At 38.1% G+C, this 24865-nt stretch overlaps 1 protein-coding gene across 1 annotated transcript in view; it reads left to right on the top strand.

Annotated features, from left to right (window-relative positions):
• The window catches only part of GRK5 (G protein-coupled receptor kinase 5), a 320227-nt gene that overhangs the window by 125291 nt on the left and 170071 nt on the right, over positions 1-24865 (top strand). The window lies entirely within an intron of this gene.

Here is a 24865-nt window from a genome sequence, read left to right as displayed (position 1 = left end):
ATAGTTCAAATTACTGTAACTGAAAAATACTCCAACCCAAAGGATTAATTCCTTAATATTACTGGTGTGAAAAGTTGAGATACAGAATCTGTGGACAATTTTTCTTAGATTGTAGCAGAAAGATCCTTGATCAGGCAGTCTCCATCTCCTATTCTTCTTTCTCCCTGTCTTCCTTCCCATCTTCCTCCAATCTATAACCAGTGAGGACTTTCAAAGATCCAAGGAAAGATGCCATTAGGGAAATGTAAGGCAAGAGGGTAAGGTGGACTGGCCATAAGGTGAGAAGTGAAGGTGATGGTTGGTCTGAGTGCTTCACTGATACTCTCTCAATGTAAGGAGAATGGGAGAAAGACTGCTAACATGATGAAGAAACCCTTCCCTGTGGAAAACTTATGGGAGGCTGTGGAAAAGTCAACACAGCTTGGCAACACTGGGCATCATTGGAGGGACCATCCAATCCACAGGGTGGATCACAGACCATTTGAATATTTCAGTATCTGAGTATAAATGGCAGCTGTTATCAGATATTCCTTCCACTCCTTAATTTTCACATTTCCCCTCAAATCAAGGCTTTTCAAGGTGTAAAAAACATCTTATCTTCGATAACCTCTGAGGGTTCCAAGTGAAATGGTTCAACAGTGATTAAATGAGAAATATTTGCTCTGAGTTTATATCTTCCTTACAATCCCTTCTCTCTTTCTACTTCACTTTTCCCTCTAGAACCCAGGTATTTGTGGGGCCCAGGGCTTCTAGCTGGAGATCCCTGAGGTTCTGGCTGTGGGCAACTATGTGAGCAGCAGTTTAGGGTCCCCCTTGGGATCCATAAAGCAAGCCTTCCATTAGTCTGTGTGAATGTGTGAGAAATGTGCAAGGCTCAGGGCAAGAACTTGAATTTTTCTGTTCCCCTCAGGGGGCCTTGAAAAGAGTCTGTGTCTCAAGAAGTGCAGCCTGAAGAGAAGCCTGAGGAAAACAGGAAGGCTGAAATAAACTGAGGGGCTACATCTTGTGTTGACACAATTATGAGTCAGTTCATACCTTTCAGTTCTCTCCATGTTTACAGAAGACTCTGTGTTTGACTATCCATCGTCTGGTCCCAGTGAAAGGTTTTCTTAATTAAAAAAAATCACTTTTCAGAATAGATACAAAACTCAACACTAGTAGGCAATTCTCTCTCTCTCTCTCTCTCTCTCTCTCTCTCTCTCTCACACACACACACACACACACACACACACACACACAGAGAAAGAGAGAGAGAGAGAGAGAGAGAGAGAGAGAGACACACACACACAGACATCTAGCTTGGATACTGCTTAAGAAAGTGCTATTTATTGAGGAAGCTATTTGGTAGGGTGTGTGCCAAGATGATGAACTCCTTTCTTTGATTTTGGTCCAGAAGGTCTCTCTCCAAAGGTAGTGCTTTGACTCACATTATGTGATTATGTGCAAAGTAGCTGGTGGAAAAGCAAATCCTTGAGAGAAGATTATATCTAGAGTGTCTAAAGAACAGGAGGGGTCTATCTGTCATCACTAACTGTGACCTAGGGAAGTATGGAGAGAGCTCCCAGTGACAACAGATCATATTTTTAGTGCTTTGAGGTTTATAAAGCACTTTTTTTTTTGCAACCAGTCTCTGACACTTGCCATTTACTAGCTAGCTGCATAACTTTCAGCAAATCACTTAACCCTGTTTGCCTCACATCCAGGGCCATCTCTAGTTATCCTGATCCATATCTGGCCACTGGACCCAGATGACTCTGGAGGAGAAAGTGAGGCTGGTGACCTAGCACGCCCCCCCCCCCCCAATTCAATTCATGTGCTTGTCATGGTGTCACCTCCCGGATGTCATGGTCTTCTTTGATATCGAAGGACAAACATCATCATCATCATCATCATCATATACTTTAAAGTCCATCCAATATCTTACAGACAGCTCTCCATCTCCTGTCTCTGTATATCCCTGCCTGGAATGCACTCCCTTCTTACCTCTTTTTCTTAGTGTCCCTTGAATCTTTCTTTTTTTTTTTTCACAAACAGAATCAAAATATTTATTATGTGTTCTTTTGCACATGGTACTTGTTAGGCACTCTACAGCAATATGTAACATGCTATTTAACAAAACTGCCCTCAAGGAGCTTACAATCTAAAATGGACAATATATAGACACACGGAATAAGGCATTTCTATAAAATGAATATTTTTTTTGCTCCTGTTGATAGATCTGACTGAAGGAAGCATGAGGACAGGATCAAATATAAGGATGAAGGGGAAAAGTGGCTGAAATCACTCTCCGGCATAAGTAGGGTAACAAAAGGAATTCCACATTGGCATCCAAGGAACCTAATACTGTTTATAGCTATGATATCTGCAATCCCATAACTGATATTGCTAATGGGCAAAATTGGGATGAGGGGGTTAGAGTCCTATTAGTTTCAACAGTGGCCATGCGGTTGCCACTCATTGCAGCTCACCAAGATTCTAATCTTGAATCTTTCAAATCCATCATCCACTAGTGCCTATTCCCCTCAGGCATTTATGCTTCAACAGGAGTAAATTATATATATTTTGCACAGATAGTCGATCCTCATTTTTCACATGGGTAACAATCCTGGAAAATTACATAAAAGTCAGAAACGTAAATGTTGATATGATACGTTGTACCTCTGGGAAATGGTGTTTAGGTTTTCCATGACCACGAAGAACTGTCATTTTTCACTAGAGATTAATGAAAATACACTTTTATGCATGCAATTCTTTATAACAAAACATCAATTCTAATATGCAATCTTCCTAACACAGTAACCATGAAATAATGTATAAATAAAATGCAACACACAAAATTGGAAGCCTGTAAAACATTTTTTCTCACTAGAAATTCCCTAGAATTCTGACCTTTTGTGCCAACATCTCAATTAAAAAAACACTGGTTTCAGACAATATTCACTTTTCATAACACATGAAACATACAGTACCCAAAATACTGTACAGCAAATAAAGTTCTTAAAACTAAAACTTTTTTAAAATCTGACTCTTACCTTTACTGTGTCAAATAGGGTGAGAGTGTTGCTCTCTCATCCCACACTTTCAAGGTTATTTTAGCATCCTCTGGAGTGGATTCATGAATTATTTTATGGATACTTCCTTTTTATGCATATATCAAATTGACTGTTCATTAACACCAAATTTGAGACTGACTGCCACTAAAGACATATCAGCAAAAAAGTTTATCTAACACATTTATTTTCTCCCAAAGCCACATCCCTGACTTTGTACATTTGGACTTAGAACACAGAAGAATTGCACAATATATAATTGCAACACAAAATTGAGTTTTAAAGGCTTTCAATGAAATATGCAATGAATGCAAAGGGAACTCTTTTACAACATTATGGTGAACAAGTTCAGTGAAGCACCCTCATAGGATATACTTGTGTACAACAAGCCTCTCATTTTTTTCCTCTACTGCCTAGAGCTGGAAATGTGTAGGGTTGTGAACATGAAAATGAAAATGAAATTTCTCATAAAAATATATAAATGCTTCAAGTCAAAGAAAGTTAAAGCCTGAATGCTAAAAAATCATCCTAAATGAGTACATATTGTTTCTCCTCTCCTCTTGTTCCATAATGTAAGTTCCTTGAGACCAGTAACTATTTCATTAAAACATTTTATCTCTAATACTTAACATATTAGCCAGTCTAAAATCATTTAAAAATAAAACAGAAAAACATAGTTTTTTACTATTTACACTTAATTTCTGTATATACATATATATCCATAGTTTATTAATGATGCCCTTGGTTTCTTCTTCCATTCTTTGTTCATCTTTGTGTCTATACAAACTTTTTTCTTTATCTATAGTCATAGTCAAAGTATAGTTATTCTAATTCTGCTTTTCTCACTTTATTTTATTTTATATTAGTTTTCTCATATTTATTTATATTCCCCATGGTTATCATTATAATTTTAATTATTTTAATGACTTTTTGTTATATCATTACCCCAATATACCAGTTTGCTCAATCCTACACAATCCATTGAGCACTGAAAGTTATTTTTAGTTCTTCTTAAATACAAATAATGCTTCTATATTTTTGAAGGGCTACATTTTTTTAACTCTTCTGGATTATTCCCAATAATAGAATAAGTACCGCCATGTATGAAAAGGGAGGAAAGGCACAGAGAATTCTCGGATAAGCAGGATAGTTAAGAATTGCTTTTATTGTGATAAAGTAATTTACTACCTTTTCATGTACTTTACAGTTTTACACAAGACTTTCATATCCATATGATCACTTGATCTTCACAATTTTGTGAAGTAGTCAGTCCAGAAATAATTGTCCCTATTTTACAGGTGAAGAAACTGAGGCTGAGAGAGATAAAGTGACTTAGTAGTAAGTGGAAGAACTGGATCACAGACAGAGATCTTAATTCCAGAGCATGCCCCCCCCCTTGCTCTCGCTCTCATTCTCTTGCTCTCTCCTTATAATATGGGATTTAGAACTGGAAAAGGACCTTAAATATCATCTAGTTTTAAAAAAACCTCATTTTATAGATAAGAAAATAGGTCTATAAAAGTTTAGTAATTTGCCCAAGATCCCACAGATGGTAAATAACAGGGTCAGGATTTGAATTCAAGTCTTCTGACTCCACCTTTGGCTTTTTAAGGTCCACCATGCTCAGTAATATCTGGGAGTCTGTGTCTGTCTGCCTGCTCTCTTTCTCCCCAACAAGTCCATAATTCAGTCTTTTCAGCTATAAAATAAAGATATCTTATTTTAATGGATACCAAACTGGCCTCAGAGTTAGGAAGATACAGGTTCAAGTTTTGTTCTTGTCACATATTGGATATGTAACTCCCAGCAATTAAGCTCTTAATTATATGAACAACTATAAGATTGTAAGTTAGAGAGAAGGTGTTGATCTGCTCATGGGTGGAGGAATTTCCTCTCCTAAATGTTTCTTTTGCCAGTAAAGTTACAGATCCAGATTCTGTCCCTAAACCTAATCTATTTATTTATTTATTTTCTAATTTAATATTTATTTATTCTTATTTTGTACAATGTTTTTTATACATTAATAAAATATCCTCGTTTAAGAGTAAACAAAATACCCCCTCCCCCCAAAAAATATAGACTCACTTGAGTGATAAAGGGGAGAGAAAAAAATTAAAATTAAAATTAAAAAACATAATAGTAATAATTGTAGGTATGGCTAGGTGGCGCAGTGGACAGAGCACCAGCCCTGGAGCCAGGAGCACCCAAGCCCATATTCGGCCCCATACACTCAACAATCACCTAGCCATGTGACATGCAAGCCACCCCAACTCCACTACCCTGCATAAACCAAAAAAAGAAAAAAAAAAAAGATCTAAAATAAAATAGTAATAATAGTAGGGGCAGCTGGGTGGCAGACAGAGCACTGACCCTTGAATCAGGAGCACCTGGGTCCGAATCTGGCCTCAGACACCCAACGATCACCCTGCTATGCAGCCCCAGGCAGGCCACCCAGCCCCATTTGCCCTGAACCCCCCCCCCCCAAATAATAATAATAAAAAATGTGCTTCAGTCTGTGTTCCAACACCAACAACTCTGTCGCAGATGGATCCCATTCTTTATGGTAAGTCCATCACAAAAGTTAATTCCATATTTTTCCACCATTGTCATTGCTGATCACAACTCCCTCCTTTAGTATTTCTCCACGACCATTTACTATATTTTCTCTCTCCTTTCACTGACTCTGCTGTAGGGTATCTGAGTGGCACAGCAGACAGATTCCTGGTCCTGGAGCCAAGAGGCCCCAAGCCCCCATACCACCCCTTAGGCCCAGCATCCACCTGGCCCTATGGTCCTGGACAGGCCATCCAATCCCAGCCCCTTGCAAGAAGTAAAAAAGAAAATGCATTATATCTGACCACTCTTCCCCCCATGGTCCATCCTTTCCTCCTTCATTCACATCCCCACTCCTTCCCCCTGTCCCCCCCTCTCCTTCTTACTCCAGATGTTTATACCCCATTGAATAAATATGCTGTTTCCTCTCCTAGCCATCTCTGATGAGAGCAAAGATTCCCTCATTCTCCCTTGCCTTCCCCCCTTCCATATCATTGAAATAGCTCATTGTAATAAAGAAAAATCTTATTATATGAAATATCTTGGCCTATTCCCCCCTCTCCTTTTTCTTTCTCCCATTACATTTCCCTTTTCTCTATTGACTTCATTTTTACACCGTATTTTATCTTCAAATTCAGCTTTCTCCTGTGCTTCATCTGTAAAAGCTCCTTCTACCTGCTCTGTTAATTGAGAAGTGTCATTTTTCTATACAGGAATACATGCAGTTCATCATCATTAAGTCCCTCATATTTTCCCCTTCTCCTCCAATCTTTATGCTTCACCTGAGTCCTGTATTTGAAGATCAAACCTTCTGTTCAGCTCTGGCCATTCCAACAGGAACATTTGAAATTCCCCTGGTTCATTGAAAGTCCATCTTTTTCCCTGGAAGAGGACATTCAGTGCTGGGTAGTTGATTCTCGGTTGCATTCTAAGCTCTTTTGCCTTCCAGTATATTATATTCCAAGCCCTACGAGCTTTTAATGTAGTTGCTGCTACATCATGTGAGATCCTGATTGCAGTTCCACAGTATTTGAATTGTGTCCTTCTGGCTGCTTGTAATATTTTCTCTTTGACTTGGGAGTTCTAGAACTTGGCTATAATATTCCTGGGGGTTGGTTTTTTGGGATCTCTTTCTCGGGGGGATCTGCCCTCTGCTTCTAGTATATCAGGGCAATTTTCTTGTAGTAATTCTTTGAAAATGATATCAAGGCTCTTTTCCTGATCATGACTTTCAGGTATTCCAATAATTTTTAAATTATCTTTCCTAAATCTGTTTTCCATATCAGTTGTTTTTTTCAATGAGATGTTTCACATTTTCTTCTAATTTTTCATTCTTTTGGTTTTGAAGTATTGAGTCCTGATTTCTCTTAAATTCATCAATCTCCTTGAGTTGTATTCTTTGTCTGAAGGATTTGTTTTCCTTAGAGATCTTTCTTATCTCTTTTTCCATCTAGCCAATTCTGCTTTTTAAAGCATTCTTCTCCTCAATAACTTTTTGAACTGTTTTATCCATTTGACCTAAGCTGGTTTTTAGCATGCTATTTTCTTCAGCATTTTTTTGGATTTCCTTGACTAAGCTGCTCACTTCATTTTCATGTTTTTCCTGCATCTCTCTCCTTTCTTTTCCCAGTTTTTCTTCTAACTCCCTCATTTGATTTTCAAAGTCTTTTTTGAGCTCTGTCATAGCCTGAGCCCAATTTCTGTTTTTCTTGGAATCTTTAGATGTAGGACCTTGTGCTTCTTCATCTTCCGACTGAGTGTTTTGATCCTTGGGCTCACAGGCAAAATATTTCTCAATGGTGTTCCTCTTGTTTCTCTGCCTGCTCATTTTCCCAGCCTGAGCCTGGTTTTGGGGTGCTTCCTGAGCTTTTGGGACACTCCCACAAGGGTTTCAGTGTGTGAGGCTCTGTCCTTCCTCCTGGTCTGTGAATAACCATAAGTGCCCCCCTCTGCCACGGGCTGAGGTGGGGGGGGCCCTGCTCTTCTATAGGGGGGCCTAGACTGCGATCAGGATCTGAATGTGTTCAGAGCCCCAGAGTCCTGTTCCGGGGCAGAGGACAGAGCTCTGCAGTCTCTCTCTTCACTCCCCTCCCTGGTTTCAATGGGCTCATGCCCTGGGGGCTCCTGGTTACAGGCTGTGCCTGCTTCTGTTTCCTGGATAGGGACTGCTTGCTGCTTGCTGTGTGCCCTGGGGGCTGGGCTCCACGTGCTCACTCTGGCAGAGACCCCTCAGCTGTTCCCCCATTTTGTGCTCCCCGGGGAGTAGGTCAGGAAACTCCCCTGCTGCTAGGAGTCACAGCTCCCAGAACCCTGGGGCTGCCTCTGGGAGGCTGAAGTTCTTTTGCTCTGGGGGGCCACCCCTCTGGCAGGCCGCCCCTCTGCTCCCCAGGGAGCAGAGCCTTTCTGCTCTTTTCTAGGTTACCTTGAGTAGGAGAACTGCCTCACTGGGTCCCTCTGTGGGTTCTGTCTCTCGAAAAGTTAGTTAGAGTCCTTAGTTTAGAAGTTTTATGAGAGTGCCCAAGACATGATCTATTCTTGTCACCATCTTGGCTCCGCCCCCCCAACCCTAATTTATTTGTCATCATGACCTATAATATGAATTAGAGATATCCTCTATTTAAAGTGCTCAAGAGAAAACCAAAAGGCATGTTACTAAAGCTTATTATTAATATTAACATTTCAAATATTTGTTTTAATTATGAGACTGGAGGGAACCTTACATATATTTTTTTTTTTTTAGGTTTTTACAAGGCAAATGGGGTTAGGTGGCTTGCCCAAGGCCATACAGCTAGGTAATTATTAAGTGTCTGAGACTGGATTTGAACCCAGGTACTCCTGACTCCAAGGCTGGTGCTTTATCCACTATGCCACCTAGCCACCCCCCCTTACATATAATTTGATCTTGTTCTTTACATTCTCATACCACAGATAAGCTACCTGAGACCCAGTGAAGTCAAATCTTTTCACAAATATTTCTAGTATCATAGAAAGTCAGATTTGAAGAGGTGTATAGAAGTCATAAAAAAACAGCAACTCAAAGCTATTCAGTGACTAATCCAAGGTCACTTAGTGGCAAGACCAGAGGTGGATCTTGGGTCAGCCTTGACTCCCAAGTCTTGTATTCTCTCCATTGCCATCACAAAGTTATTAAATAGTAGAGCCTGGGGGACTAGAATCCAGATCTCCTGATACTTAATTTACATATTCTTTCTGCCAAACCACATTTCCCTCCATGTTTATTATTTGCCAACAAATGGTTTGGACAGCCAGACTTACTCTACCTGTGTTTAAAGCATGGAGAATAGCTTCAAATACCAAGGGATAAGGGTTTCAAATAGGAATGTAATGCATGCCACTTGTCCTCTTTCCAAGTCTATGATCTGTAACAATGAATGTTTTTATAGAGACTCTATGCAAGTTACACATTACCCTTCTGTGAGCCTTCTAGAATGAATAAACTACTCAGCATTTCAACATTCCCCTTACACACACATACACATATGTGTACAGTGCTAACACACAGTAAGTGCATAATAAATGCTTGCTGCCTGTTTTGCCATTGCCCCTCCTTTAATTTTACTCCACCATAGGGATGGCAGCATGTTAGAGAAGGGGGAGGATTTTTCTAGGAGTCCTGCCTGTCAGAGTCTAAAATGAGATTATATTAACTGTTGATAAGTTAATTGCCCAAATGAGTTTTCTGAACACCCACATTTTGAATGTTGGAACGTCATTGTGATGATAAAATATTGTTGATGTCTTCAAATATTTTTCTCAATGACGCAGAAGATTCTGTTGGTTAAAAGTGTGGAATTTTTATTTATTTTGCCCAGACCCATTGCGTACTTTATTCTTTCATTAAAAGAAAAAAAAATCCAGCTTGGGTGAAAGAGTTGATTATTCCACTGTTTGGCAGATTTTCTGTAGTAACTGTCCAAAAGCTATATAATAAATCAAGGTTTTTTCCCAAAGATTGAAGTTTATGAGGAGGCTGGGCCACAGAATGTGACTGCTTTTTGTAGGATCACATTGGTATTTTTGCCCTTGTGCCCTCTGAGATGGGGGAAAGATTTAATTTGCATTGTAAGAAAGCTGATTTGCAAAAACCTTAACTCTTTCAAAGAGAAGCAGCTCTGGGCTCTGAGTAATGCTGAGATGAAAACTCTAGGACTTGCCTTTATATCTACCATTAGTTTTGTTGGCAATGACTTTTAACTTTGCCTTCTTACCTGGGCTGCCCACACCTGTAGGGAGAAGAGATATACTCTGTGCTTTTGCCTGAAAGGTCTCACTGGCCCCAAAATAACTCTCTCATCATACAGCCTAAGAGTCATGATGGAGTTGGAGTGGATCTTGGAAATTATCTGCTCAGACTTCTACCTGTTGCATGAGTCCTCTCTCCATCATGTTCCAGCAAGTATTCATCTACTCTTCTTTGGGGGTGAGGAGGCAGAAAAGGGATTATTGCCTCATGAGGAAGCATTCATCCTATCATTGGACAGCTCTCATTGTTGAGTTCTTCCTTATCTGAGAACAAAATTTGTTTTTCTTTATCTTCCTGGTAATTATACCTTTCCCCTCTCTACCAAACTGAATAAATCATTCATTCATGCATGAATGAATTGACCATTTAATGCATTGACTTTAAATATTTATTAAAACTCATCGTATGCAAAATTGGGGGGATATAGTAAATAACAAAGGATGGTTCCTGCCCTTGGGAAGCATCCATTCCACAGAAAAGAATAAGAACCCAGATAAAATAGTACAAAATAGAGACAAAGTAAATAACAGAAGCATTTTGATTGGAGTTGGAATGAACAGTAAAGGCTTTAATGAATGATGGTGTATGTGCATTGAAAAAAGTCAGGGAAATTTCTTCAAATACATATACACATTTTATATATATTTATATATAATTTTTATTTTTTTCCAAATACATGCAAAGATAGTTTTGAGCATTTGTCTTTTTGTGAACTTCTGGTTCAACATTTTTCCACCTGCCTTCCTTTCCTCCCCCCTCCCCATGGCAGTGAGTAATCTGATATTGGTTGTACATGTACAATTGCAGGAAAATGTCTCTAAAGCAGAGAAGAAGAGGGAATCCATTTCTAGCTTATGGAGCAGCCTCTGTAAAGACCCAGAAGCCAAAGTGTCTTATGTGGAAAATGGCAACTATGACAGTTGGGCTGGAATATATAATGTAGAAGAAAGAATCATGTGAAATCAGTTAGGAAAGAAGGTTTGAAACCAGAAATTTTCCCAGTTATATAGCAGGAAGTTTTATTTGGAGTTAAAGGGTCTGAGTTCAAATCTAGCTCCCAATACTAATGCTGGGCCTGAACTCAGCAAGATCTGAGTTCAAATCCAGCCTCAGACACTTGCTAAGCTATGTAATCTTTTTTTTTTTTAATTTTAAATTTTTGTAAAGCAAATGGAGTTAAGTGGCTTGCCCAAGGCCACACAGCTAGGTAATTATTAAGTGTCTGAGACTGGATTTGAACCCAGGTACTCCTGACTCCAGGGTCGGTGCTTTATCCACTACACCACCTAGCTGCCCCTAAGCTATGTAATCTTGGGCAAGTTACTCAAACTCTGTGTGCCTCAGTTTCCTCGACTGTAAAATGCATATAATAATAGCATGTACCTTTGAGGATTATTGTGATAATTGAAAGAAAATATTTGTAAAACACCTAGCATAGTGACTGGCATATAGTAAATGCTTGTTCTCTTCCCTGTTTTCCCTTTAGTCATGTAACTTCTTGGCACCTCAGTTTCCCCATTTGTAAAGTGAGGGGTTTGACTAAAAGAATTTTAATGTCCCTTCCAGATCAAAATCTGTAATGCTATGGTTATAAAGAGCAAAGAAGAATACATATTCTAGCATAGAGGCAACAGGGAGTCACTGGAGCTTCTTGAGCAAAAGAGTGGAATGTACTTTAATTATATCAGTTTAGCAGATCACAGTGAGAAGAGATTGGAAGGAGAAAGAATTAGGAAAGTTATTGCACTAGTTCAGGTGAGAGTCTAATCCTTTTATTCTTCATCAGAGCACTTTAGATATTTGAAAACAGCTATCACGTTTCCCTTAAATTTCCTCTTATCTAAATTAAACATCCCCACTTCTTTTTATGACATACTTTTGAGGGCCCTTTTATACTATCTAGGTGTCATCTTTCTCTGGATACTTTTTCTGTAATGGGATGTCTAGAATTGTACATAGTGCTATAGATGTAGTTTTTCCAGTGGAATTAGAGTGGGATTGTCACTTCCCTATCATAGATGTTATAATCCTCTTGATGTTTCCTAAGAACAGTGATCCTGTTGACTCATTAAGCTTGAAGTTTATTAAAAGCTCTCATTGTTTTTCACTTGAGCTGATGAATGCATTACATCAATACTCAGCTGCAAATTCCTTCCCTTTCTCCAAAAAGTTTGAGCTATCAAGCATCATACCTTAGATTGAATAAGTTTCAGGTCCCCTTTCAAGAGGAAGTCTTGATGAGGGGAAAAGGGAGACCATGAGGTCACAGAGAATTTGGACAGGAGGAAAGGGGCCAGGAGCCCTAGACAAAATTTAATGGATCTTAATTTTATTTAGAATCACAGCTATTTTCCCCATATGGTAAGAGATTGAAAGTATTCCTCTCTGCATTTATCTTCTTGTAAATTTTCAATTTCATATATTCATTTTATATATATATATGTTATATAATTGAATTTCATATTTATGTATATACATATACATATAATACACACACATGCACATACACACATAATTGAGTTCCTTGTAACTAACTCAATATTCCCATTTTGACCAGTTATCCTGTAGTTGTGATATTTTAGTGAACTGAGGATATTAAGTTGAGGGAATTCCCTTAGAACATGTTTCAAACCATTTCCTTATCAAACTGGCTTTAGAGAATCCATACAATTTAGACTTAGAGTTCAGATTCCTGAAAGTTAAATAAGGGTAAGAGGGGCCTTAAGGGTCCTCCATGAGATTTGGGATCTAATACATCCCAGTGTTGAAAGTCTCATTGTAAGCATAGTAGAGAGAGCTTGTCTTGCTGTAAAGATGACTTGAGTTTATGTCCTGCATCTGATCCATGCTACCTGTGTAACCATGGACAAATCACTTAATTCTTCAGGGCCATGGGAAATTCTCTCATCTTATTAGTTGTAAAGAAGACCCTTGTCTGCTTTGGAGGGGAGGAAGTTTTCTCACTGGGAGATCTCTATGCTTATGAAATCACAGGCTTGATTCTCCCCCTACCCTCCAAATGTCGAGAAATTGAGTCAGACATATGGAGGCAGGATTGATAGAGGTCAGAAGGTTCAGAAGAAAATATATTGGTCATATATGCCTAGATAATCAAACTGGTTTGAGCAAGTACTGAAGGATATCTCTGTGTATGGACTAATTGTTAGTGCAGATTGTTTCTGGTCTTTTGTCCTTCAGCTGTGCCTGCTGAGATTACCTGTGTTTTGTAATGCTTGGTGCCAGAAAGCAGGTATCTTGCCAGCGGAAATCAGCACAACCATTTCAGCAGGTCTGTTGGATAGCATTTGAATATCTTGAAATTTGGATAACTTCCATTCCAGAACTTGGGGTTCCATTCTATCCAACTTGCCCTTGACCCACATTACTTCCCATTACTGGATGGGATGCCCTTGACCCACATTCCGTCTCATTACTGGATCAGAAGTGCATGGAGTCCATAGGTCTTTCCATATATGGCTCTGGACAAGATGCAGTAATTTAGTCTTGTCTGCATATATATCCTGCCTAGACCCTGCACTTGATCTGGCAGCTGGCTCTCTCCTAATTTGTTAACAGACCCGAAATCATTTACTGGCTTGAAGTGGGGGACAAGGAGGACTTAAGAAGTTTTATATATTTGAAGCCAAATAGAGACCCTGATGCCTCATGCATCACAACATTCAGATTCATTCTCATATGTGGGTTGCATTTGAGTTTTATATTGTATAGCGTCTTAGAGATTAACTTTTTGAACATCCTATCTTTGAGACAAGGAGACCGCAGCTCAGAAGTTGAGAGATTTAGTCAAGGTCAGGGAGTTACTAAGTGGCAAAGCCAAGACTTTAAACATGATCTTCTGACTTAAAGGTTTTGTGTTTTTCTTTCTGTAGAACAGAGCATTTATCTTTGTGAAAAGAGGTAGCCCTGGGTTGTGTCATATCTTGTAAACCATACCCTGGAAGCCTTTGATAGAGACTCCTTCAGTGCCCATCCCAGGCCAACAAAGGTTACTTCTCCGACATCAGTAGTCATTGTCAAAGGCATGGAGCCCTTCATTCCTGCTGACGTCTCTTCTGTCCTTGGGTCACTGTGGCCTGTTCTATTCCTAATGCTCTGCTACTTAGCTTATTCTGATAAGACAAGGCATTTGCCTGGCCTTGGAATTTAAAATATATTTAGATAACATAGATTTAAAAAGTCAGATGACTTTTTTGTAGTTCTAAGAAAGTTGAAAATAGCATATATTTTTCTCCATTTGTGTCTGGTATGTCCATCTTGTCTTCATAACCAAAATGTGAGGGCCTTAAGGGAAGGTATCACTTCTTAGATTTGTTTTCTCACTCAGTACTTATCACTATGTTAGATACCTACATAGTAGACATTTGATAAATGCATGTGGTATGATGAGTTCCTGGAATGAAGAAACCAAGCATCACCATCAAGATCATGGCCTAAGCAAATTGAGTTCTTTTAAAATATGTAGGTCATTCCACAGTGGGGAGGGTATAGGGTGAGCAGAGGTCATGTAATCATAGGAGTTAGAACCAGGAGGCATGTTTCAGGTCATTTGGTCTGGTCTACTCATTTTATAGATGAGAAAATGGAGATAATGTGACTTTCTCTAATCAAGGTAGATAGAAAGTAGTAGAATTGGCATAGGAATTCAAACCCTGTGGCTCCCATTTTATTGACCTTTCTATTTCCCACTATCAGAGTCAATAGCTTTGATTCCCAATTGTCTTATAATGAACTCTTATTTCCTAACTATGGACATGAAACTGGCTAATTATCTCCTGAATGTTTTATTGACCACAAAGACAACTAGGTGAAGCATATGAATAGTTCATTATAGCAAAGAGAGTGGATCAAATAGCCCAGACTCTGGGGTCTAAGGAAGGCAATATATCAAGTTAAGAGACAAGATTTTCCAGTCACACAAAGTAACCCAACTGGAAAAGGACCTAGAGGCAATCTGGTCCAGCCAGTTCACTTTACTGATGGAAAAAACTTCAGGATAACAGCTACTTGGGCTCTGGTCTTCCTGAGCTCATTGACTCCTTACTTCAGAAAATGGAATTCTTTTTGATAGTATTAGTTTTCTGTTGAGGTGCTGACAGTGATAGGAAAAGTCTCAGGACCAAAGCTAAGATATGAGGGATAGAATCATAGAATAGAAAAGGTAGAAAGGACTCTATTAATCAGCTGGGCCAAACCCTTTATTTTACAGGCAGGAAAAACAAGAGGAAATGACTTGCTCATAATCATAAAGCTAGCAAGACCCATGTTCAAAATAAGGCCAGGAGGCAGATTAGAAGTACATATGAAAGTGCCAGAGTCATAATTATTACCTGCTTGTACTTAAGAAGCCTGGCTCCAAGGTTATCCCCTACATGTACAATCTGATGCTTTCCTCACAGAATTCTGTGAGGAAGTTTTTGAGAGAATTTGTAATAAGAATAAACCATAATCAACTATTGACAATTCATCATCCTTTCAGACCCAGTTCAAATGTCACTTCTACCATTAAGCTTTCCCTAATTTCCTACATTCTCTCCTACTTTCAGTAACCAGAGGTGTTCTTCCTGTAGCTGATCACATAGTACTTTATATAACTCTTATATACTAATTTACCACATTCAAATTTAGATCCCATTCTTAGCCAAGTTATTATAAATCCACTTTTATCTCTTTAACACTATTTTGGATTTAAGAAAGACACAGCTGATAGTTCTAGGAAACTTACCTAGTCATAATTTATGGAATGTACATCAAATGACCCAAGGAGGACCTGTAGCAGTCATGACATAGTCACTCAAATTTTCTTTGTCCTAATTCTGGAAATTACCATAGTACATCATACAAGGTTGTGCTATGGTGAAAAGAACCCTCAAGTTGATACCATTGGACCTGTGTGCAAACCCAGCCTCTGCTCTTTACTAGGTATTTAGTCACTTGGATTAGGTGTTTAGCTTCACTCATCTGCAAAATAAGAGGACCATAATATGTGGTCTGTAAGGACCCTTGTCAGATTTGACATATGATACTTTCACTTGGAGTTGTGAATGATTCCCCATCATATACTCAGGAATAAACAATAAGAATTGGTATACTTTGCAAATGCTCCAAACCTAAAGTAAGGATGCCCCTTTGTACTAGTGTATAAATCAATAATGAGTTACCTAGGTAAGTATGTACACTATACCTGGAAATAATGTTTAATATATACTTACTGATTTATTCATTGATAAGCATGCATCCAAGGGGCAGGTAGTTGACTCAATGGATAAGGTCCTGTGTCAGACACTTACTTCTGTGTGACCTTGGGAAAGTCATTTAATTCTGTTTTCCTCAATCTCATTTGTAAAATGAGCTAGAAATAGCAAGCCTAGCAACTTTGCCAGGATAACCCCAAATGGAATCCTAATGAGTCTGACATGATTGAAAATGACTGAACAATAACAAAGGGTCTAGTCAGCCACAAGATAAGTATAAGTCCTTTAATAATTAATGGTTGGGGCAACTAGGTGGCACAGTAGATAGAATACTGGCTCTGGGGTCAGGAGGATCTGAGTTCAAATTTGATTTCAGACATTTGACACTTTAACTAGGTGTATGACCCTATGCAAGTCACTTAACCCTTTGCAAAAAAAATAGTGGTTAAATCTGTGGATTTATATCCAGCCACTGTTGCTATTTGCTGGCATATTCCCTTCAATTCGTTCCACTTCCCACCACCTGAGGGAGAAGGGCTAAGTAACAAGATTCTCAGAGCTGGAAGGTTCTTCAAAGGTTGTTCTAAATATAAGGACCAGAGGTCCTTATACAATATTCTGACAAGTATACCTGGAATCCAAGATTTAGATTTGGAAAGGGTCTTATCTAGTTATCTAGTCACAAGTCTAAAATTGCTTCTTTTGGGACTCCTACCTATTGCATTTAGTTGTGCTCTCTGAGGACTTGTGGAATTGGATTGCTGTTCCATGGGACAATACTTGTAAGAAATCTGTATTCTGTTGCTCAGGATAACATGGCATAAACTTGGGTTTTTCACCATCCTGGTTGCTTTGCTTCACTGACCATGTTCAGCCAAACTGACCTTGCTATTACTGACACACAGTATTCTATTTCTTGCCACGCTTCCTTAGCCTAGGCTGTCCCTCATACCCAGCTTGCTTTCCTGTTTTAGGATCCTTAACTTTCTTTAAAACTCAGCTCAACTGCCATCTCAAATGGGAAGCCATTCTTCATCTGCCCATTTTGTAATTACTGTCTGAAGTTATTTTGAATTTCCCTGCCTTGAATTCTTGTTATTCTCCCCCCAGTAGTGTCCTTCAAAATGCAGTTAAATTGACACCATCTAGTTGGTCAGTCAACACTTAGATGCTTTGAGAGTACATTGTAGGACAGAAAGGCCAAAACAGAGTCCCTGCTCTTAAGGAGTTCAAATTCTAAAGAGGGCAACAACATGTAGATAATGTTGTACATACAATATAGATGCAATGTAAAGGGAAGGCAGTCTTAGAGGAAAAAGATAAGTAGAGTGGGTGGGCTAGACAAGACTTAAGAAATGTGGGAGTTGAGTTGATTTTTTTTTAATCTTAATGGTATTTTATTTTTTTTCCCAATTTCATGCAAAGATATGATGTAACCCAGGGACAGGGGTTTACCGAGGCTTGATCAACAATAAGAACATGGGATGAGAGACTTGAGTGATAGCGTACTTTTTTTTTTTAGATTTTTTACACGGCAATGGGGTTAAGTGGCTTGCCCAAGGCCACACAGCTAGGTAATTATTAAGTGTCTGAGCCCAGATTTGAACTCAGGTACTCCTGACTCCAGAGCCAGTGTTCTATCCACTGCACCACCTAGCTGCCCTGATAGTGTACTTCTGAACTGATTCACCATGAGATTTGATAGAGGGAAGGGAGGAAAATGTAGTATAGGGGGTGGTAAAGGGGTGATATCCTAGTGGGAAAATTGATTTCTAGTGGTATGAGTAGAGAGATTAGATGTCATGGTGAAAATAAAGAACAGTGTTAAGAGGAAATAGGATGAAAAAGATTGATTAAATAAAGGAATTACAGAGTACTTGAACATGGGGCAAGTGAAAAACTTACAGGTAATAAGTTATGTGAAAGCCAGACATGTTTTAAAAGAAACAAAGGATTGGGTTTTCAATGCTTAACCAGGTCGTTTTTTCACTTCTGCTTTTCCTAAAATCTATCAGTTTCTGTTATCATTTTTCCATCAGTCTTCAATACTAGCTGCTACAGTTTTAGAGAAAAATTGGCATATTTAATGTGCCCCGAAGGTTTGCCAAATCCCAGTTCTTTGTAACAACTTAACATGAGAAGAGGTTTTTGTATTTTTTTTAAAGACTTTTGCTAACAGTAAAGGGGAAATATGCTTTTTATGCATCTAGAGAGACTTAAAGCCAACAGTGAACTTGTAGTCACCTGATCTTGCTGTATTAAATACTATAAAGGACCAAAGGGGAAAGGATTTTAAATCAGCCCACATTCTATTCACATAATTTATTTTATAAGACTCAGACCATTAAGCAAAGAGAGCAAAGCAGGGCTTAGAAAAACCAGTGCTCTACTAAAGAGAGCTAGTAACTTTGACTTTTTTAATATGCTTCCCCATGATTTGAATCTCCCCAAACTATTGCTTAAAATTATATTGAATGAATACAACATTGGATGTTAGTTATTAATTTCAACTGAAAATGTGGTTACTATGGTTATCAAAGTATATTAGACTGGACTTCAGGCAACCTTGGGCAGATCACTTCATTGTCTCAGTCCTTAATTTCTCCCCACTGTAAAATCGTGTGGATTAGATGAATCTTCTTATTCCTTCTAATTCTTACATTCTGCCCCAACCCAAAAATCATCACCAAAGAACTCTTGAAGACACTGAGATTAGCAAAAGGATAGAGTGCCAGATCTGGAGATGGGATGTCTTACAAATGTGTGTGTATGTCAACTGTATTGTATTTCACAATAGGGACAATGAGTTCACTAGCTTTCAAATACTGAAGTCTGTAATCATTGATTCACAACTTTTTATCTGATTGCAAAATAATCCATGTATCTTATTTTTGTAACATTTTCTTATTAGAGATGCTTTATTAACTTATATTTATTAATTAAATTCTATTTAATTAATTTCAGTTCCTGGGCCCATAATATCTTAGGACTGAAAGGTACATCAAAGATTATTGATTTTGAAAATTTTATGAGAATTTCACAAAGACCCTTGAGATAGGAGGAAATTCTCTGAGGTATACCTAAGACCAAACTTGGAAATTTCTAACAGAGACTTTTTTCAGTTGTGTCTGACTCTTTGTGGCCCCCATTTGGACTTTTCTTGGCATAGGTACTGAAGTGGTTTGCCATTTCCTTCTCCATTTCATTTTACAGATGAAGAAACTAAAGCAAACAGAGTAAAGTGACTTGGTCAGAGTCACACAGCTAGTAAGTATCTCAGGCTAGTTTTAGATTGAGGATAAATCTTTCTGACTTCAGACCCAGCACTCCATCCACTATGGTGCCACCTAGCTGCCCAGCAGGTTCTTATTTAAATTAAAAAAGGATTGTAGTTATCAATAGAGGCATAAGCAGAACTATCATTAATGTGTTAGTTATATTCTGATATGGACTTTAGCTACTGGTGGTTTATAGCAGCAGAGCTGAGCTATAATAGGCAGTGTTATCTTGTTTGAATATATCTGTTTAAATATTGTCCTCCTCCAATTTACTAGGAGCTCCTCAAAGGCAGAGACTGACGTTCTTTCGCTATTCTTTGCATTCCCAGCACTTAACACAGTACCTCATAGTACATAGTAGGTAGTCAGTGGAAACTTATTAATTGACCGAAGTCAGGGAGTTTCTCAAATGATGAGAATTTAAACATCTAATAACTAATATAGAAGTCATTTTTGCAAGTAGTAATGCTGAAAAGGAGAATGATTATTCTGACAGTGGTTAAAATATAGCATTTGGCCATAATTTCTAATTAATATTTTGTTTGTTTTCCAATTATATACATGTAGTTTCTACCAATCTTTTTTTTGTAAGGTTTTGAATTTTACAATTTTTCCCCCACTTTCCCTTCCCCCCTATAGAAGGCAGTCTGATAATCTTTACATCGTTTCCATGCAGAAATTGAATGTGTTGAGAGAGAAATCGTATCCTTGAGGAGAAAATAAAATATTAGAGATAGCAAAATTAAGTAGTACATAAGACATTTTTTTTTTAATTGAAGATAATAGACTTTGGTCTTTGTTTAAACTTCACAGTTCTTTCTCTGGAAAAAGATTATTGCATTGATGGAATGAGCAAGTCCATTAAAATTGGTCATCACCCCCATGTTTTGGTCAGGGTGTACAATGTTCTTCAGGTTCTGCTCTTCTCACTCAGCTTCAGTTCATGCAAATCTTTCCAGGCTTCTCTGCAAAACCCGTCGCTCTTGGTTTCTAATAAAACAATAGTGTTCCATAACATACATACACCACAATTTGTTCAGTCATTCCCCAATTGATGGACATTCACTCGATTTCTAATTCTTTGCTACCTCAAGCAGGTTGGCCAGAATTTCTAAAGAAATGTATTTCATAGTTGAAATTTGTAATAATCTGGAATTTCGAGAGATCCAATGAAATATCATAAGGAAACCTCCTTTGAAATCTCTAGTTTCCTTCTTTCTTCTATTTTATACTCCCCCTCCCTACCATGGGAAAAATAATCAACATCTCCAATCCTGGAATGATTGCTGATGGATTATATTTTCCTTTAGAAAATTTTCAAGTCATTTTGGAAAGATGCTAGAAATTATGGAATAAAGTGCCACTTAGCAAAGATTAGAACAACCTTCAATTTATTGGTTCTGAAGAACCTTTTTACTGGAATTGCATACAGAGGGAAAACAAAATCAAATGACCTTCTCTCCCTGAGAGGGAAACCCATGACTTTGTTCCTCTCTCCCTTCATCCCTCCACATTTCCCTCCTAGACTCCTTTAGAGGAGGAGAATTTGAAGAGCCTGCTGGCACTTTGGCAAGAGGAGGAAAGATTTTTTCAAGGATAGTTGAACTCTTAGAACTTCATACTAGTGTGGGATATACAAATCACTGAGGATCTGAAGTTGTAAGACATGGGTTCAAATCCTCTTTTTGCAGTTTAATTCCTTGGGCAGTTCTTTGGGGCTGAGGTAATTTATCTCTAAAATGAAGGGTACAGAACAAAATATCCTCTAAGCTTCCCTCCAGTTATATGATTCTAAAAATGAAAAGCATAGATTCGTTTTGTTTTTATTAAATGCTGTTTGATACAACATAGCTCCATGTTTTATCATCTTCCTCATGGCTCCACTCAATAGGATTGTATATTTATATCACCAAACTGTTCAAATTTATCATGATGATGATCTGTGGCAACAGATCCTTTGGGAAGATCACAGTATCATAGAATCCTAGAACTAGAAGGGACCTGAGACCAGCCATGTGGTATAGTGCAAAGAGCATTGGATTTTAAGTCAGAGAACCTGTGTTTGAATCCTGGTTTTGTTATTCACATGACCTTGGACAAGTCATTAAATCTTCTCTGTTTCCTTCTTGTTTGAAGGGTCCCTTTCAATTTGAAATGATCTTATGATCTTAGAGATGATCTAGTTCAACTCCTTTCATTTTCTGATGGGGAAATTGAGTCCCAGAAAGAGAAAATAACTTACCCAGGATCATAAATACAAGATTAAAGTTGAAATCTATTGGCCATCCCTGTGTGAATATGTGTGTATATACATACACACACACATTGTATATTTATATATATATATATATATATATATATATATATTTCTATATGTATAAGATGGCTATTCATATATGAACATATATATATAAATATATGCATGTATTTAAATATATAAAATATATGCCTATTTAGATATAAATATAAAGTAGAATGACATTCAGGAAACTATTTCTATCTCAGACTCCATCTATCTGTCTTTCTATTGAAGGATATTGATGACAGTCTTATTTTCCTTCCAGTCCAAAGAATTGACCATTATTTATCTCACATTCTATTTTGTGACATTCCATTTTATTAAAATTTTTCTCTGCCTATTAAGTGATGTTGAATTTTGCAGATTTGTTCCAATTCTTTTTCTACTTTAATCTCTGACTCAAAACTTATTTTTCTTAGCTTAGGAGCTGAGGGATAACTTAGGGTTCTGGATGGTAATCATTTCTTTTCTTGGTGTGATGAAGATCTCCAAGTTCTTTTATCTATTTCTCTGTCTCAGGGTGAGAGTCACCAATCATTCCAAAGCCATGAAGGTCTACTGTTCTATAATATCAAATCAACAGATATTTAATGTCTGCCTGCTGTGTGGAAGTCTCTTTGGGTCATACAAAGAAGATAAAATATAGTTTCTAACTTGAAGTGACTTCTAGATTCTTTTGAGTTGGAGTCAATACACAAATGTATAAAAATGAACTTTTAATTTAAGACATTGGATGAGATGGCACAAGAGGAGGAAGTGAGCAACAGAAGTCATAAGTGCTGTGAGGCTAAAGGATAGGCAGCTCATGAAGAGTTAGAGGAATCCATGAATCCTTCATGAAGAAAAGCCTTGAGCTAGACCTTGAAGGATATGTAGAATTTGGGACAGGGGGCCTTAGCATGTAAGTCATAAAGCTCCTTAATAGGAGCTAAGGTTGAGAACAGATTGTGGAGAGCCTTGAATGTTAGGCACTGGAAAGTACTCTGGAGGAAATAAAGAGTCCATGATCATCTTTGTTTTGTATCCAAGTACAACTACAGAACATCATTTTGAATAGAAAGATACTTTATGACAAGATTCAGTCTCTATTCAGGGAAAGATTATTTCATCACTCACTTCCTCCTCTTCACTGTACCTTCCCAAGATTGAACAACAGTTTATCAATTTGACCTACCTTCCACCTCCTCTGACTCTTTCTTGCTCCATCCTCTGAAGACTTAAAGAACAAATGATCCTCATTATCTTTATTAACTTTTCAAAGTAATGAGGCTGCCCCTCCCACTTCTTGAAGTCTACTTCTGCTTTGTCTTCTTTAGGTTACATAATTCCAATTCCCCCAGTTTGTTTTCAGTAATAAAAGTCATACCCTAATGTAGTTTCTCCTTATGATTATACCAGGTCACTTTTAATTTGACAAATAGATAGAAAAAAGCTTTTAGAGATGGATAAGGGAGAGTAAACATTAAAGGAAGGAACATATTTCTTATTGCTTCCTCCCTTTCTGATATTTGTACTTTTATATTACTTCTTTGTGAAGTCAAAGGTTAATCTAAAAGCTAGTAATTGAAGAGAGTTCAGTTTTCATGTATAGCAGCTTAGAGACCATTAACCCCTCAAGAAATTAAGCGATTGTGTAGCTATTTTTGCATACTGGAAAGAATTCGGGATGAGGTGTAAGTAGCTGTGTGGCCATAAGGCCCACCATTGAACTTTCTTGGGCCTGTTTGATCATCTGTGAAATGGAGCTCCCAATATCCTCCCTTGCTTATCTCAAAGATAATATTCTCGAAAAGCTATACAAAATGTTAGAAATGTAAGAGAAGAGAGATGGTGAAAGTATACTTTTATCTTTAATGGGTCAGTGCTATCGAATCATGGAAACAATAAAATGGCAGGACTGAAAAAGACTATTATTCTTCCAGTATATTGAAATAGAGATTTGGGATTTTTGTGAATTTTTGTGGGGAGATAGTGGCAGCTGGAGTTATTCCCTTGAGTTAAGATTCACCTGTCAAATGTGTAAAGAGAACAGGTTTCTCTCCCAGACTCTTTCAACTCATTCATTGGCACTGGAACTGGCTTGCTTTCCACTCACATGATGCCCATGCAATCCTATTACATCTCCTAGGATTCTGTTGGGCATCATGACACCCTTCTATTTTTCCTCTTTTTCCCAGCAAATTGGCTTCAAACCTGTCCTCTTGCCTGTCTCCCTGTGTTTCTTTTTCTCTCTTTTCCCTTTCTCCCTCCCTCTGGCCTTGAGGAAGCAGGCAGATGGGAACGAATGTCACATTTGCAGACACCTCGCCCACATCGCACATGTCAGGGACACATGCTTAAGGTTCCTCCCCCCTCTTTCCTCCCCCGCATTTTCCTACTTAACATCTTAGGTCAAGAGAATCATTCAGGCCCAAGACCCCACCATCTGACTGAAGTGTTGTGTACATGAAAGGGCTACAGTAAGAATGTGGACTCCTCTATAGCCTTCAACTCTCTCCTTTTTTTCTTGCCAATAGGGAATTCTGTTATTCCCAGCAGCACTTTTTGTGGTAGCAGAAACTGGAAGCAGTATATGCCCCTCAGTTGGGGGAGTGACCAGACAATTATGGCCTATGAATTGGAGTCTACTATTATAGCACCAGTAGGGGATAGGGATGGGATGCGATTTGTGATTTCAGTGCTATTAGGAATTCCTGGGTGAGGAAACTACCAATATAAGAAGGCACCTTCTCTGCAACTTAGAGTCTTAGGAAGTTGTCTGGGGTACACAGTCAGTTAGGTGTTCATTATAGATGACAAAGTTAAAAAATTCAGATACAAAACACAATGAGTAGAGTCAGGCAATATCATGTCAATTAATCAACCAATAAATATTTATTAAGCACCTACTAAGACTGGAGATACAAAAGAAGTAAGAGACAGTCCCTTGCCCTTAAGGAGATCACAGGAACATTAAAACAAAAGCAAAATATTAAATGATTGTAAATATCAGTTTTGGATTCAGACCAAGGAGCTACACCACTGTAGATGGTCTAGTTAGCTTTCTGGATTTGCACATATTTATCAGCTTTACTTTGTTTATTAGAAATATTTTCCTAGCTCTTGCACCCATGAAAGTTAGGCTAAGTTTTCCTCAAAAGATATGGAGACTTTTTCTGAGACTCAGTTGGCTTAGAAAGCATTCTCATTACCTAGATACAGTTCAGCTA

The sequence above is a fragment of the Macrotis lagotis genome, chromosome 4, assembly GCF_037893015.1.
Source record: "Macrotis lagotis isolate mMagLag1 chromosome 4, bilby.v1.9.chrom.fasta, whole genome shotgun sequence".
In the NCBI taxonomy this organism is placed as follows: Eukaryota; Metazoa; Chordata; class Mammalia; order Peramelemorphia; family Peramelidae; genus Macrotis; species Macrotis lagotis.
The sequence above is the reverse complement of the archived record's forward strand: the minus strand, read 5'-3'. Positions and strand labels throughout refer to the sequence as shown.